The 16,934-nt window shown below is 46.0% G+C and overlaps 1 protein-coding gene across 3 annotated transcripts in view; it reads left to right on the forward strand.

The window, feature by feature from the left end:
* The window catches only part of LOC139232434 (disabled homolog 2-interacting protein-like), a 1,003,994-nt gene that overhangs the window by 25,587 nt on the left and 961,473 nt on the right, over nucleotides 1-16,934 (forward strand). The window lies entirely within an intron of this gene.

Here is a 16,934-nt window from a genome sequence, read left to right on the forward strand (position 1 = left end):
GACCAAGTGGATCTGCACCTTCGCCTCCGAGAAACTTCCGATGCCTGGCTGAAACAACGACGGAAACTTGCTCAGAACCTGGGCACATGAGGCGCGTTGACGGATGAGAGCGCTCGGATGTCGTCTCAGTTCTAGCGAATTTTTCACAGCCATCTTCTGCCGAACAATGTGGGGCCATCTCCTGGTACAATCCATCGTGGGAGTTCGTGCACTGCTCCATCATAGGAGACTTTTACTGCTGCGCTGCCAATAACAGGGATCAGCTCTTCAGTGTAAGTTCTTAGCTTGGTATGAATGGGGCTAAGCTTGGGCCTGTGTGCCTTGTTGCACCACAGCCTGTCGAAGGCCTTTTTACTCATGATAGACTGACTCGCACCCTGTCCAGTTCCATGGATACTGGAATTCCGTCCAGTTCGACTATTAGCATGATCGGTGGACATTTCCTGGTGAAGGTGTGTACCCCGAACACTTCTGCCTCCTCGGTTCGAGTCTCTAGTTCAGCCTGATCCGCCATGGATCGATCCTCCTCTGCAACATGGTGGTTTGCAGCTCGTCTGCACATTCGCTGGAGGTGTCCCATTGTTCCACAGCCTTTGCACACATAGTGTTTGAAGCGGCATTGATGGACTCGATGATCACCTCCGCAGCGCCAACAAGGTGTTAACTGCCTCGCATTAACGTTTGATGGCAGACTCTGGATCATCTGAGGTCCTGTAGCTGCCGGCGTGTACGTTCTGCTATATGCATTCCTGCCTGAAAACGACGTTACTTTGTGTACAGTACTAGCTGAAACTTCTTTATGCTGCAAAATTTGTTTGGCATTATCTCTGGTGGACATAACTGCCTGGGCTATCGTTATGGTTTTGCTCAGATTCAGTGTTTCAACAGTCAATAGTTTGTGAAGGATAACCTCATGGCCAATGCCAAGCACAAAAAAGTCTCTTTGCAAATTTGATGGATTCCTTGAGAAAATGCTATGTGCTGCAAAAAACGCCTTAGTTCGGGGACGTAGCTCACCACTTCCTGGCCTTCAGACCGTTGACGCGTATAGAATCGATAACTTCCCATCAAAATGCTTCCCTTCTAATTTAGGTGCTCCCGGACCAGTGTGCACAGTTCTTCATAGGATTTGGTTGTTGGTTTCACCGGAGCTAGAAGATTCTTCAGGAGGCCATTGGTTGTTGCCCCACAGACAGTAAGGAGGGTCGCCCTTCATTTGGCAGCGTTCTCGTCCCCTTCCAGCTCGTTGGCCACGAAGTATTGATCGAGTCTCTCCATGAAGGCCTCCCAATCGTCCCCTTCTGAGAATTTCTCCAGGATACCAACAGTTCTTTGCATTTTCGCGTGGTTGTTCGTTATCTCGTCGCCAGTTGTTAAGCTCATAATAAAGTAATGCAACTGAGTACAGTAGACAATGAATAAGTGTGACCTTAGCTCCTTTATTCCAACTCCAGAGTGCTGGTACAGCATGGGAGGCCTACTTATATACGGTGCTCCCAAGGGATGCTGGGATCCCTTGGCACTTCAACAGGTAAGCCCTCTGGTGGCGGTATGATACAGGTTGACTAGAGTTGCATACATAACAAAGACTAACTTAAACAAAAAGTAAATACTGGTTAGTTAATGGTTTGTGGCATTTTTAATTAATAGTTTGTAAGGACCACCTTTGGTCAGTTGTTTATAGATGTCACATCTTACTATGCAATGAAGAAAGACATAACAATTGCATCAGTATATACCCCTTCACTCACAAATGGGCCTGTCAATTATTGAAACATAGAAAATAGGTGCAGGAGTAGGCCACTCGGCCCTTCGAGCTTGCACCATCATTCAATAAGATCATGGCTGATCACTCACCTCAGTACCCCTTTCCTGCTTTCTCTCCATATCCCTTGATCCCTTTAGCCCTAAGGGCCATATCTAACTCACTCTTGAATATATCTAACGAACTGGCATCAATAAATCTCGGCGGTCGAGAATTCCACAGGCTCACAACTGAGTGAAAATGTTTCTTCTTCATCTCCGGTCCTAAATGGCTTACCCCTTATCCTTAGACCCCTGGTTCTGGACTTCCCCAACATCAGGAACATTCTTCCTGCATCTAACCTGTCCAGTCCCATCATTTTTTTTATGTTTCTATGAGATCCCCTCTCATTCATCTAAACTCCAGTGAATACAGGCCCAGTCGATCCAGTCTCTCATGTGTCAGTCCTGCCATCCCAGGAATCAGTCTGGTGAACCTTCGCTGCACTCCCTCAATAGCAAGTACGTCCTTCCTCAGTTTAGGAGACCAAAACTGAACACAATATTCCAGGTGAGGCCTCACTAAGGCCCTGTACAACTGCAGTAAGACCTCCCTGCTTCTATATTCAAATCCCCTGCCATTCTGAAAAGAACCCGTTTATCCCGACTCTCTGCTTCCTGTCTGCCAACCAGTTCTCTATCCACGTCAATACATTACCCCCAATACCATGTGCTTTAATTTTGCACAACAATCTTGTTATGTATGTGGACTTGTATTTACTTTGTACAGTCACCAGAGGGCTCATCCCCTGGAGTCCCAAGGGATCCCATAATCCCTTGGGAGCACAGGTATTTAAGGAGGTTTGACAGGCTGGAGAGGCACTCTGGAGACCTGCAATAAAAGACTACGGTCACACTTTTTACTTTGAGCTCACAGTGTTCAGTCTGACTCTTTCTCCATACACTACAAATCTCTTGTGTGGGACCTTGTCAAAAGCTTTTTGAAAATCCAAATACACCACATCCACTGGTTCTCCCTTGTCCCCACTCTACTAGTTACATCCTCAAAAAATTCTAGAAGATTTGTCAAGCATGATTTCCCTTCCATAAATCCATGCTGACTTGGACCGATCCTGTCACTGCTTTCCAAATGCGCTGCGATTTCATCTTTAATAATTGATTGATTCCAACATTTTCCCCACTACCAATGTCAGGCTAACCGGTCTATAATTCTCCGTTTTCTCTCTCCCTCCTTTTTTTAAAAAAGTGGTGTTACATTAGCTACTCTCCAGTCCATAGGAACTGATCCAGAGTCGATAGACTGTTGGAAAATGATCACCAATGCATCCGCTGTTTCTAGGGCCACTCCCTTAATTACTCTGGGATGCAGACTATCAAATTTCCCTAACACAATTTCCTGATTAATAAGGATTTCCTTAAGTTCCTCCTTGCTAGATCCTCTGTCCCCTAGTATTTCCGGATGGGTTTTCGTGTCTTCCTTCGTGAAGGTAGAACCAAAGTATATGTTCAATTGGTCTGCCATTTCTCTGTGTTGCCCATTATAAATTCACCTGATTCTGACTGCATGGGACCTACGTTTGTCATCACTAATCTCCTCCTCTTCACATATCTATAGAAGCTTTTGCAGTGAGTTTTTATGTTCCTAGCAAGCTTCCTCTCATACTCTTATTTTCCCCCTCCTAATTAAACACTTTGTCCTCCTCTGCTGGATTCTAAATTTCTCCCAGTCCTCTGGCCAATTTATATGCCTCTTCCTTGGATTTAACACATTCCCTAATTTCCCTTGTAGGCCACGGTTGAGCCACTTTCCCCATTTTATTTTTGCTCCAGACAGGGATGTACAATTGTTGAAGTTTATCCATGTGATATTTAAATGTCTGCCATTGCCTATCCACTGTCAACCCTTTAAATATTATTCGCCAGTCTATTCTAGCCAATTCACGTCTCATACCATCGAAGTTATCTTTCCTTAAGTTCAGGACCCTAGTCTCTGAATTAACTGTCACTTTCCATCTTAATAAAGAATTCTACCATATTATGGTCACTCTTCCCCAAGGGGCCTCGCACAACAAAATTACTAATTAGTCCTTTCTCATTGCACATCACCCTGTCTAGGATGGCCAGCCCTCTAGTTGGTTCCTCGACATATTGGTCTAGAAAACCATCCCTAATACACTCCAGGAAATCCTCCTCCACCGTATTGCTACCAGTTTGGTTAGCCCAATCTATATATAGATTAACGTCGCCCATGATAACTGCTATATCTTTATTGCACGCATCCCTAATTTCTTGTTTGATGCTGTCCCCAACCTCACTACTACTGTTCGGTGGTCTGTACACAACTCCCACTAACGTTTTCTGCCCTTTGGTATTCCGCATACAGATGCCACATCATCCAAGCTAATGTCCTTCCTTACTATTGTGTTAATTTCTTCTTTAACTACCATCACTACCCCACCTCCTTTTCCTTTCTGTCTATCCTTCCTGAATGTTGAATACCTCTGGATGTTGAGTTCCCAGCCTTGGTCACCCTGGAGCCATGTCTCCGTAATGCCAATTATATCATAATCATTAATAGCTGCCTGCGCAGTTAATTCATCCACCTTATTACAAATACTCCTTGCATTGATGCACAGAGTCTTCAGGCTTGTCTTTTTAACACAGTTTGTCCATTTAGAATTTTGCTGTAATGTGGTTCTTTTTGATTTTTGCCTTGGGTTTCTCTGCTCTCCACTTTTACTTTTCTTCTTTCTATCTTTTGCTTTTGCCCCCATTTTCCTTCCGTCTGTCTCCTTGCATAGGTTCGCATCCCCCTGCCGTATTAGTTTAACCCCTCCCCAACAGCACTCGCAAACACTCCCCCTAGGACATTGGTTCCGGGCTGTCCAGGTGCAGACCGTCCGGTTTGTACTGGTCCCACCTCCCCCAGAACCGGTTCCAATGTCCCAGGAATTTGAATCCCTCCCTCCTGTACCACTCCTCAAGCCATGTATTCATCTTAGCTATCCTGCTATTTCTACTCTGACTAGCACGTGGCACTGGTAGCAATCCTGAGATTACTACCTTTTGAGGTCCTGCTTTTTAATTTAACTCCGAGCTCCTTAAATTCAGCTTGTAGGACTTCATCCCGTTTTTTTACCAATATCGTTGGTACCTATATGCACCACGACAACTGGCTGTTCACCCTCCCCCTCCAAAATGTCCTGCAGCCGCTCCGACCAGGGAGGCAACATACCATCCTGGAGTCTCGGTTGCGACCGCAGAAACGCCTATCTATTCCCCTTACAATAGAATGCCCTACCACTATAGCTCTCCCACTTGTTTTCCTGCCCTCCTGTGCAGCAGAGCCACCCATGGTGCCATGAACTTGGCTGCTGCTGCTGCCCTCCCCCGATGAGTCATTTCCCACCCCCCCGCCAACAGTACCCAGAACGGTGTATCTATTTTGTAGGGGGTTGACCACAGGGGACCCCTGCACTACCTTCCACTGCTGGTCACCCATGAAGTGATAAATGTTTTCTGTTGTCAGCACTCAGCTGTGATCTTCGAAGTTAATTTTAGTTAAGGGTGCCCTTTAATTTTCACCTAGGCAAGGGATAGTTAAAACTATGCAACTTTTTAATAGTATGATTCAAGAGGCAGTATGCCAAGTTGATTATTTTTTCAATACTTTGTTCAATTTCTTTGGTAGATGTACATACTGATCTCAGAGTGACAGTTTAAGATTACATTTTGGTCCAGTCTGATTACAAGATTTTATTTAGAATATAAATTGAAACTTCTGTTCAGGAAATCTATTTTTGCTTGCATTTTGTTCCTTTTTGGCATTCTGATGGCTCAGTTTTGAAGTGCAGCCTAGTTATTGATGGTGGATACTGCATTTGCTATTTTCCTCATAGATGTCAACTGCTGGCAGCATACAACCAACTTAGCGATTTTAACCTTACTCGCTCAGCAGAAACCTGATGGGTGGGCAGTTAAAATCGCCCTGGCTCTTGCTTGTCTAAAAGTTGCCATGATCGCAACACCTGCAATTTTAATCTGCTCTCCGAGCAGGCAGCAAGGGTACACGCCCAGAGCCAACAGAGTACTTCTTTACATATGCATGTTGCAACCCAATGATCGAATTGAGACCCGACTGGAACCTTAAGTCGGGCCTGAGCGGGCAATCCACCTTGAGTTAAAATACCTACACACACATTTTAATTTTATTTTGGTGAGTCTCAAATAACATTTGAAACTTGAGATTATTGCAAACAAGGATGATCTTCCAGGCAATGTTTGGAATCCATTACGTTCCAATTAGAAAATGCTGTTAACTCTGGTTTTTAAAAGTCTGATTGCGTAAATTGTCTTGTAATCAGGGCTCTAAACACTTGCTAATGTCTTTTTAAATCTTGTATTTTTTTTTACGAGTACAAAAAATGATTAGATTAAAAATGTCCTTCATTGTCAATTAATCATGGTTGAGCTGGATTGAAGCTATTAAAATATTACTGTGGTGAAATGATATAATCTGGATTAAAGGTAGTTGGTAGAGGACAGGCTGCATTTGCACCTTTTTTTTGCTTCAGTAAGAGAGAAAAGGAAAAGGGGAACCCTTCAGTCGTAGAGAATCATTGATCTAATAGTCAATAGACACATTTTGATTTTTATGCTAGATGTTCTTGGACTCTGAGCTCCCCTCCTCTCCTTGTAAGCAAACCTTATGTCTCCTACGAATCAATGTGGCTTTACCTGTGAACCAGTGCGTCTTTATCGGCTCAATATCTAGATAAATGTATAAGGGATCAAATGGAGAACCTTTATCACTATAATTTGGTTTACTGGAATGTATCATGTTGTTATGTGACTTCCTTGACTTTGGATAGCAGAGCAATATACACTGGCACGCCATAGCTCAGGCTATAAACCAATACAACAACAACAGCAACTTGTATTTTATATAGTGCCTTTAATGTAGTGAAAAGACCCAAGGTGCTTCATGTGAGTGTTATGAGACACAGAATTTGACACCGAGCCACATGAGGAGAAATTAGGGCAGGTGACCAAAAACTTGGTCAAAGAGGTAGGTTTTAAGGAGCATCTTGAAGGAGGACAGAGGGGCGGAAAGGTTTCAAAGTTGAATTCCAGAGCTTAGGGCCTAGGCAACAGAAGGCACGACCACCAATGGTTGAGCGATTATAATCAGGGATGCTCGAGGGCAGAATTAGAGGAGTGCAGACATCTCTGGGAGTTGTGGGGCTGGAGGAGATTAGAGATAGGGAGGGGTGAGGCCATGGAAGGATTTGAAAACCAGGATGGCAATTTCAAAATCGAGGCGTTGCTTAACTGGGAGCCAACTTAGGTCAGCGAGCACAGGGGTGATGGATGAGTGGAACTTGGTGTGAGTTAGGACACGGGCAGCCGGATTTTGGATCATCTCTAGTTTACGTAGGGTAAAATGTGGGAGGCCAGCCAGGAGTGCGTTGCAGTAGTCTAGTCTAGAGGTAACACAGGCATGGATGAGGGCTTCAGCAGTGGATGAGCTGAGGTAAGGGCAGAGATGGGCGATGTTATGGAGGTGGAAATAGACGATCTTAGAAATGCTGTGGATATGTGGTCGAAAGCTAATTTCAGGGTCAAATATGACACCAAGGTTGCAAGCAGTCTGGTTCAGCTTCAGACAGAAGTTGGGGAGAGGGATGGAGTTGGTGGCTAGGGAATGGAATTTGTAGCGGGGACTGAAAACAATGGCTTCAGTCTTCCCAATATTCAATTGGAGAAAATTTCTGTTCATCCAGAACCAAATGTCAGACAAGCAATCTGTCAATTTAGAGACCGAGAAGGGGTCGAGAGAAATGGTAGTGAGGTAGAGCTGGGTGTCATCAACGTATATGTGGAAACTGACGCTATGTTTTCAGATGATGGGGGCAACATGTAGATGAGCAATAGGAGGAGGAGGGACAAGGATAGATCCTTGGGGGGACACCAGAGGTAACGTTGCTGGGCGGGGAAAAGAAGCTGCTGCAGGTGATTCTCGCTATGATTGGATAGATAAGAATGGAACCAGACCAGCTGGACATCGGTGGAGAGGCATTGGAGAAGGATAGAGTGGTCAACCATGTCAAAGGCTGCAGACAAGTCAACAAGGACGAGGAGGGATAGTTTGCAGGCGTGGAAACTGATCTTATTGACACTTATAAGATAATGAGGGGGTTCGACAATGTAGATGCAGAGAGGATGTTTCCACTCATGGGGGAATCTAGAACTAGGGGGCATAGTTTTAGAATAAGGGTTCGCCCATTTAAAACAGAGATGAGGAGGAATTTCTTCTCCTGAGGGTTGCAAATCTGTGGAATTCTCTGCCCCAGAGAAATGTGGAGGCTGGGTCATTGAATATATTCAAGATGGAAATAGACAGATTTTTGAGCGATACGGGAATAGAGGGTTATAGGGAGCGGGCAGGAAAGTGGAGCTGAGCCGATGATCAGATCAGCCATGATCTTATTGAATGGCGGAGCAGGCTCGAAGGGCCAAATGGCCTACTTGTGCTCCTATTTCTTATGTACTTAAACTGGATTGGAGGGATTCAAACATGGAATTGCAGGAAAGATGGGCATGGATTTGTGAGGCGACAACACGTTCAAGGACTTTGGAGAGGAAAGGGAGATTGGAGATGCGGCGGTAATTTAAGAACATAAGAAGCAGGAGTAGGCCACCTGGCCCAAGTTCTAGTTTCTCCTATGAGTGGAAATATCCTCTCTGCATCCACCTTGTCAAGCCACTTTATTATCTTATGTTTCGATAAGATCACCCCTCATTCTTCTGAACTTCAATGTGTATAGGCCCAACCTACTCAAGCTATCTCCATAAGTCAACCTCCTCATCTCCGGCATCAACCAAGTGAACCTTCTCTGAACAGCCTCCAATGCAAGTATATCCTTCCTTAAATACGGAGACCAAAACTATACGCAGTACTCCAGGTGTGGCCTTGCCAATACCCTGTATAGTTGTAGCAGGACTTCTCTGCTTTTATACTCTATCCCCCTTGCAATAAAGGCCAAGATTCCATTTGCCTTCCTGATTACTTGCTGTACCTGCATACTAACTTTTTGTGTTTCAAGGAATCCCAGGTCTCTCTGTACTGCAGCACTTTGCACTTTTTCTCCATTTAAATTATAATTTGCTTTTCTATTTTTTTCTGCTGAAGTGGATTGTAAAGTCCTTACACAATACCACAAATCCACACGAGGCACATTATATGGACAAGGTCACTCCATGACCTGAACCTTTATTCATAGGACCCAGAAGTCTTGACCCTGCGTGGGACCTCCCTTTATATACCTGGGTGACCAGGTAAAGAGTGTCTCCCACAAGTTCACCCCCTGTGGTCAAGGTGTACATTTCTTACGTATATACAGTATTGCAGTGTTGTTACATAAAGGTTACATTCATGACATCACCTCCCCCTCAACATCTTATTGGGATCATAGGTTAAGTCTCTCGGGTGGTCTGCGGTCTCTCGTGGAGCGCCACAGTTGAGGGTCTAGTTGTTGAGCCTTGGTATGTGTGTCTCACCTGTGATGATTCCGGGCTGACCGCAGGGACTGTGCATGCTGCTGAATGTTCTTGTTGCTTGTTCACTGGCGGTGGTGTGAATATCATCTCATGATCTTCCTCAGTGTCCATGCTGAACCTTTTTTTTTACTTGGTCCAGATGTTTGCGGCATATCTGCCCATTGTTAAGTTGAGCCCCTATTCCCCTCTTTGTCTATTACAGTACCCTCAAGCCATTTGGGCCCCAAAGCATGATTGAGAACAAATACGGGGTCATCAATTTCTATACATCTCCCCCTTGAATTTCGGTCATGGTACTCGTTTTGGGACTGGCACTTGCCCTCAACAATGTCGGACAGGACTGGATGAATGAGGGACAGCAGAGTTTTGAGTGTTCGTTTCATGAGTAGCTCCGCGGGCCGAACCTCCGTAAGCGAGTGCGGTCAGGACCTATAGGCCAGCAGGAGGCGCGATAGGCGGCATTGAAGGGAGGGTCCTTGAATCCTGAACACATCTTAATGATTTGGACAGCACGTTCCACCTGGCCATTGGAGGCCGGCTGAAACGGCGCAGTCCTAACGTCGTTAATGCCATTACCCGACATAAACTCTCGGAATTCGTAGCTTGTGAAACATGGGCCATTATCACTAACCAGGATGTCCGGCAAGCCATGAGTTGCAAAGATCACACGGAGGCTTTCCACGGTGGTGGATGACGTGCATGAATTCAGAATGATGCACTCAATCCATTTCAAGTACGCATCTACCACAATAAGGAACATCTTACCCATGAACGGGCCCGCGTAGTCAACATGAATGCGTGGCCAGGGCCACGGGCTGAGCGGGGTCTCCCTGGGGGCATTACTCAGCTGGGCACCTGCGATCACAGTGTTCCAGGTCTGAATCAATTCCAGGCCACCAAACGTGTGACCGGGCAATGGCCTTCATCAGCACAATGCCTGGGTGCTCGCTGTGGAGTTCCCTGATGAATGCCTCCCTGCCTTTCTGGGGCATAACTACCCGGCTGCCCCATAGTAGGCAGTCGGCTTGGATGGAGTGCTCATCCATCCGTCTGTGGAACGGTCTGACCTCCTCAGGGCATGCTCCGTGTGCGGGTATCCAATCCCCAGTCAGGGCACATTTCTTAATCAGGGATAGGAGGGGATCTCTGTTTGTTTGTCCAGATTTTGATCTGGCGGGCTGTGATGGGGGAGCCTGCGCTCTCAAAGGCATTGACAGCCGTGACCATTTCGGCGCTTTGCTTCACTATCCCCTTGGTGGTGGCCAGTGGAAGCCTGCTGAGCGCGTCAGCGCAATTTTCAGTGCCGGGCCAGTGCTGGATGGAGTAGTCATAAGCAGCCAGCGTGAGAGCCCATCGCTGTATGCGAGCTGATGCGTTGGCATTGATAGCCTTGCTGTCTGATAACAGGGATGTTAATGGGTTGTGGTCTGTCTCTAATTCAAACTTCCTGCCAAAGAGGTACTGATGTATTTTTTTTACACCATAGACACATGCAAGCGCTTCCTTCTCGACCATGCCATATCCCCGTTCTGCTTGAGAGAGCGACCTGGAGGCATAAGCCACAGGTTGCAGTTGTCCTTCAGCATTGCCCTGCTGCAACACGCACCAACCCCATAGGACGATGCATCACATGTGAGAACCAATTTTTTACAGGGGTCGTACAGGGTCAACAACTTATTTGAACAAAGTAGGTTTCGCGCTCGATCAAAAGCCCGTTCCTGACAGTCCCCCCAAAACCAATCGCAACCCTTCCGTAGGAGCACGTGTAGCAGCTCCAACAATGTGCTCAAGTTCGGCAGAAAGTTCCCGAAATAATTCAACAGTCCCAGGAATGAACGCAACTCCGATGTGTTGCAGGGCCTGGGTGCTCGTCGAATCGCCTCTGTTTTGGATTCGGTGGACCGAATCCCATCTGCAGCAACCCTCCTGCCCAGAAACTCAACCTCGGGAGCTAAGCACACACATTTAGACTTCGAGTCACAGGCCTACCCGGTCCAGTCGGCATAGCACCTCCTCCAGGTTGTGGAGGTGTTCTTCGGTGTCTCGACCCGTGATGAGGATGTTGTCCTGGAATACGATCATTCCAGGAATAAATTTAAGCAGGCTTTCCATGTTTCGTTGAAAAATCGCGGCCGCTGATCGAATGCCAAACGGGCAACTGTTATAAACGAAACAGTTCCTTGTGCGTGGTGATGGTGGTCAATAGTTTAGATTCGTCGGCCAGTTCCTGGGTCATAGAGGCTGAAGTAAGGTCCAACTTGGTGAACAGCTTGCCGCCTGCCAGCGTGGCGAAGAGGTCCTCCGCTCTCGGGAGCGGGTATTGATCTTGTAGGGACACCCGATTGTAGTCGCCACAGATCCGCACAGAGCCATCCGCTTTTAGGACGGTAATGATGGGGCTCGTCCAGTCTCTGAATTTAACAGGCGAGATGATGCCCTCTCTCAACAGCTGGTCCAATTTGCTCTCGATCTTTTCCCGCATCACATATGGCACCGCTCTGGCTTTGTGGTGCACTGGCCTGGCATCCGGGGGGGTGCACTGGCCTGGCATCCGGGGTGATGTGTATCACTACTTTAGTGCCTTTGAAAGTCCCGACGCCAGGTTGAAATAGTGAATTGAATTGTTGCAGAACTTGTGAGCACGAAATTCGCTTCACAGATGACATTGCATGAACATCCCCCCCCCCCCCCCATTTCCAGTTCATCTCGGCTAACCAGCTTCTCCCTAACAGTGCGGGACCATTGCCCGGGACAATCCAGAGTGGCAGCCGATTCACTACCCCGTTATGTGCAACAGCCAACATTGCACTGCCTAGCACCGAAATGATTTCTTTAGTGTAAGTCCATAATTGTGTCTCAACATGTGCTAATTCTGGCCTACTGGCTTTTAATGGTCATAGCTTCTCAAATTGCTGAACGCCTATGAGTGACTGGCTGGCCCCAGTGTCCAGCTCCATGCGTACAGGGATACCATTTAACAAAACCCTCATCGTGGGTGGCGTTTTGGTGTATGAACTGTGAATATTCGCCACATGGAGCCGCTGAACCTCGGCGTCCATCGATTCGCTCCAAAAGTCATCCTTTCTCAAAGAACCCTCTTCTGGTCCATCGGTCTCATATATTAGTCTGGTTGCAGACTTCCTGCACATTAGAGCTAAGTGGCCACTGAGATTGCAGTTCCTGCAGACAAACTATTGAAATCTGCAAGATCTGGCTGAGTGTTTTCCCTCTCACCTACAGCATGAGTTAAAGCTTCCATTGTTGGGAACAAAGTGACTATGGCTAGGCATTCCATGCTGACTGTCCCTTGGACTGCTCTTAAGTACCCTATTAGTGGGTGTCAATGGCCCCATCCCGGGCCGCATTGTCCGCTGTGATGGCGTGAATGTCTACCACAGAAAGTTACCTGGACGCTGCGATCCAGGAGATTGTCACACCAATTAGAGTAATTAATTTAAATTCGATCAGTGGTCAGGGACAGGAGGATGTGACTACGAATGAGGAAGGTATGGGGACTCAGGATGGAGTGATAGAGGAGCCTCGGTCCTTGCTCTTGTCCAACAAGTTCTAGGCTCTTACTCCTTGTGTGGGCGAGAGCACGGATGGCAGGAAGGATGAGCAAACTGACGACAGCACTGTGGTACAGGGGGCCATTCAAGTGGGGGGAGTAAAAAGAAACATTGTAGTGGTAGGGGACAGTATCATTACGGGGATAGATAAGGTTCTCTGCAGCCGAGAGCGAGTCCCAAAGGCTGTGTTGCCTGCCAGGGTTGCGGACGACATCTCAGGGCTGGAGAGAAACTTGGAATGGGATGGGGAAGATCCAGTTGCCATGGTCCACGTGGGTACCAGCCGCATAGATAGGACAAAGAGAGATTCTGCTGAGGGATTATGAGCAGCTAGGGGCCAATTTAAAAAGCCGAACTGCAAAGGTAATTGTCATGTATGTATGCTTGGGGTTACTAGCCACCAGGGGGCGCCCCTGTCGGAGGTCATTGGGCTGCACACACGTGTGTGCGGGCCAGGTATAAAAAGCAAGCCACCATGTAATGTGCGCACTTTGGGCTCGAATAAAGTTGAGCCAGGTTTGCACCTGAGTGAGTTTACAGTATTCAGTCTATCGAGTTATTACATACATAGAAAGATAGAAAATAGGTGCTGGAGTAGGCCATTCGGCCCTTCGAGTCTGCACCACCATTCAGTATGATCATGGCTGATCATGCAACTTCAGTACCCCATTCCTGCTTTCTCTTCATACCCCTTGATCTCTTTAGCCGTAAGGTCCACATCTAACTCTCTTTTGAATATATCTAACGAACTGGCCTCAACAACTTTCTGTGGTAGAGAATTCCACAAGTTCACAATTCTCTGGGTGAAGAAGTTTCTCCTCATCTCGGTCCTAAATGGTTTACCCCTTATCCTTAGATTGTGACCCCTGGTTCTGGACTTCCCCAATATCAGGAACATTCTTCCTGCATCTAACCTGTCCAAACCCGTCAGAATTTTATATTTCTATGAGATCCCCTCTCATTCATCTAAATTCTAGTGAATATAAAGTCTAGTCGATCCAGTCTTTCTTCATAGGTCAGTCCTGCCATCCCGGGAATCAGTCTGGTGAACCTTCGCTGCACCAATAGCAAGAATGTCCTTCCTCAGATTAGGAGACCAAAACTGTACACAATATTCAAGGTGTGCCCTCACCAAGGCCCTGTACAACTGCAGTAAGACCTCCCTGCTCCTATACTCGAATCCTCTCGCTATGAAGGCCAACATGCTATTTTCCGCCTTTACCGCTTGCTGTACCTGCATGCCAACTTTCAATGACTGATGTACCATGACACCCAGGTCTCGTTGCATCTCCCCTTTTCCTAATCTGTCACCATTCAAATAATATTCTGCCTTCCTGTTTTTGCCATAAAAGTGGATAACCTCACATTTATCTACATTATACTGCATCTGCCATCCATTTGTCCACTCGCCTAACCTGTCCAAGTCACCCTGCAGCCTCTTGGCATCCTCCTCACAGTTCATACTGCCACCTAGCTTAGTGTCGTCTGCAAACTTGGAGATAGTACATTCAATTCCTTTGTCTAAATCATTAATGTATATTGTAAATAGCTGGGCTCCCAGCACTGAACCTTGCGGTACCCCACTAGTCACTGCCTGCCATTCTGAAAAGGACCTGTTTATTCCTACTCTTTGCTTCCTGTCTGCCAACCAGTTCTCTATCCATGTCAATACATTACCCTCAATAACATGTACTTTAATTTTGCACAACAATCTCTTGTGTGGGACCTTGTCAAAAGCCTTTTGAAAGTCCAAATACACCACATCAATTGGTTCTCCCTTGTCTACTCTACTAGTTACAGCCTCAAAAAATTCTAGATTTATCAAGCATGATTTCCCTTTCATAAACCCATGCTGATTTGGACCGTACCTGTCACTGCTTCCTAAATGCGCTGCTATTACATCTTTAATAATTGATTCCAATATTTTCCCCACTACCGATGTCAGGCTAACCGGTTTATAATTGCCTGTTTTCACTCTCCCTCATTTAAAAAAAAGTGGTGTTACATTAGCTACCCTCCAATCCATAGGAACTGATCCAGAGACTATAGAATGTTGGAAAATGACACCCAATGCATCCACTATTTCTCAGGCCACTTCAAGTATTCTGTGATGCAGACTATCAGGCCCTGGGGATTTATCGACCTTCAATTGCATCAATTTCCCTAACACAATTTCCTGACTAATAAGGATTTCCTTTAGTTCCTCCTTCTCGCTCGACCCTCGGTCCCCTAGTATTTCCGGAAGGTTATTTGTGTCTTCCTTAGTGAAGACAGAACCAAAGTATTTGTTCAATTGGTCTGCTATTTCTTTGTTCCCCATTATAAATTCACCTGATTCTGACTGCAAGGAACCTACATTTGTCTTCACTAATCGTTTTCTCTTCATATATCTATAGAAGTTTTTGCAGTCAGTTTTTATGTTCCCTGCAAGCTTACTCTCCTTCCCTATTTTTCCCCTCCTAATTAAACCCTTAGTCCTCCACTGCTGAATTCTAAATTTCTCCCAGTCCTCAGGTTTACTGCTTTTTCTGGCCAATTTATATGCCTTTTCCTTGGATTTAACACTATCCCTAATTTCCCTTGTTAACCACAGTTGAGCCACCTTCCCCGTTTTATTTTTACGCCAGACAGGATGTACAATTGTTGTAGTTCATCCATGTGATCTTTAAATGTCTGCCATTGCCTATCCACTGTCAACCCTTTAAGTATCATTCACCAGTCTATCCTAGCCAATTCACCTCTCAGACTATCGAAGTTACCTTTCTTTACGTTCAGGACCCTAGTCTCTGAATTAACTGTGCCACTCTCCACTTAATGACGAATTCTACCATATTATGGTCACTCTTCCACAAGGGGCCTCGCACAACAAGATTGCTAATTAATCCTCATTACACAACACCTAGTCTAGGATGGCCAGCTCTCTAGTTGGTTCCTTGACATATTGGTCTGGAAAACCATCCCTAATAAACTCCAGGAAATCCTCCTCCACCATATTGCTACCAGTTTGGTTAGCCCAATCTATATGTAGATTAAAGTCGCCCATGATAACTGCTGTACCTTTATTACACGCATCCTTAATTTCTTGTTTGATGCTGTCCCCAACCTCATTACTACAGTTTGGTGGTCTGTACACAGCACTCACTCGCGTTTTCTGCCCTTTGGTATTCTGCAGTTGTACCCATACAGATTCCACATCATCCAAGCTAATGTCCTTCCTTATTATTGCATTAATCTCCTCTTTGACCAGCAACGGTACCCCACCTCCTTTTCCTTTCTGTCTATCCTTCCTGAATATTGAATACCCCTGGATGTTGAGCTCCCAGCATTGGTCAGCCTGGAGTCATGTCTCTGTAATCCCAATTACATCATATCCATTCACAGCTATCTGCGCAGTTAGTTCATCCACCTTATTACGAATACTCCTCGCATTGAGACACAGAGCCTTCAGGCTTGTTTTTTTAACACTCTTTGTCCTTTTAGAATTATGTTGTAATGTGGCTCTTTTTGATTTTTACCCTTGATTTCTCTGCCCTCCACTTTTCCTTATCTCCTTTCTACCTTTTGCTTCTGCCCCCATTTTACTTCCCTCTGTCTCCCTGCATAGATTCCCATCCCCCTGCCATATTAGTTTAAACCCTCCCCAACACCACCAGAAAACACTCCCCCTAGGACATTGGTTCCAGTCCTGCCCAGATGCAGACCGTCTGGTTTGTACTGGTCCCACCTCTCCCAGACTGGTTCCAATGTCCCAGGAATTTGAATCCCTCCCTCTTGCACCATTCCTCAAACCATGTATTCATTATAACTATCCTGCTATTTCTACTCTGACTAGCACGTGGCACTGGACGCAATCCTGAGATTACTACCTTTTGAGGTCCTACTTTTTAATTTGACTCCTAGCTCCCTAAATTCAGCTTGTAGGACCTCATCCCATTTTTTTACCTATATTGTTGGTACCTATATGCACCCTCCCCCTCCAGAATGCCCTGCAACCGCTCCGAGACATCCTTGACCCCTGCACCAGGGAGGCAACATAACATT

The sequence above is a fragment of the Pristiophorus japonicus genome, chromosome 20 (assembly GCF_044704955.1).
Source record: "Pristiophorus japonicus isolate sPriJap1 chromosome 20, sPriJap1.hap1, whole genome shotgun sequence".
Lineage (NCBI taxonomy): Eukaryota > Metazoa > Chordata > Chondrichthyes > Pristiophoridae > Pristiophorus > Pristiophorus japonicus.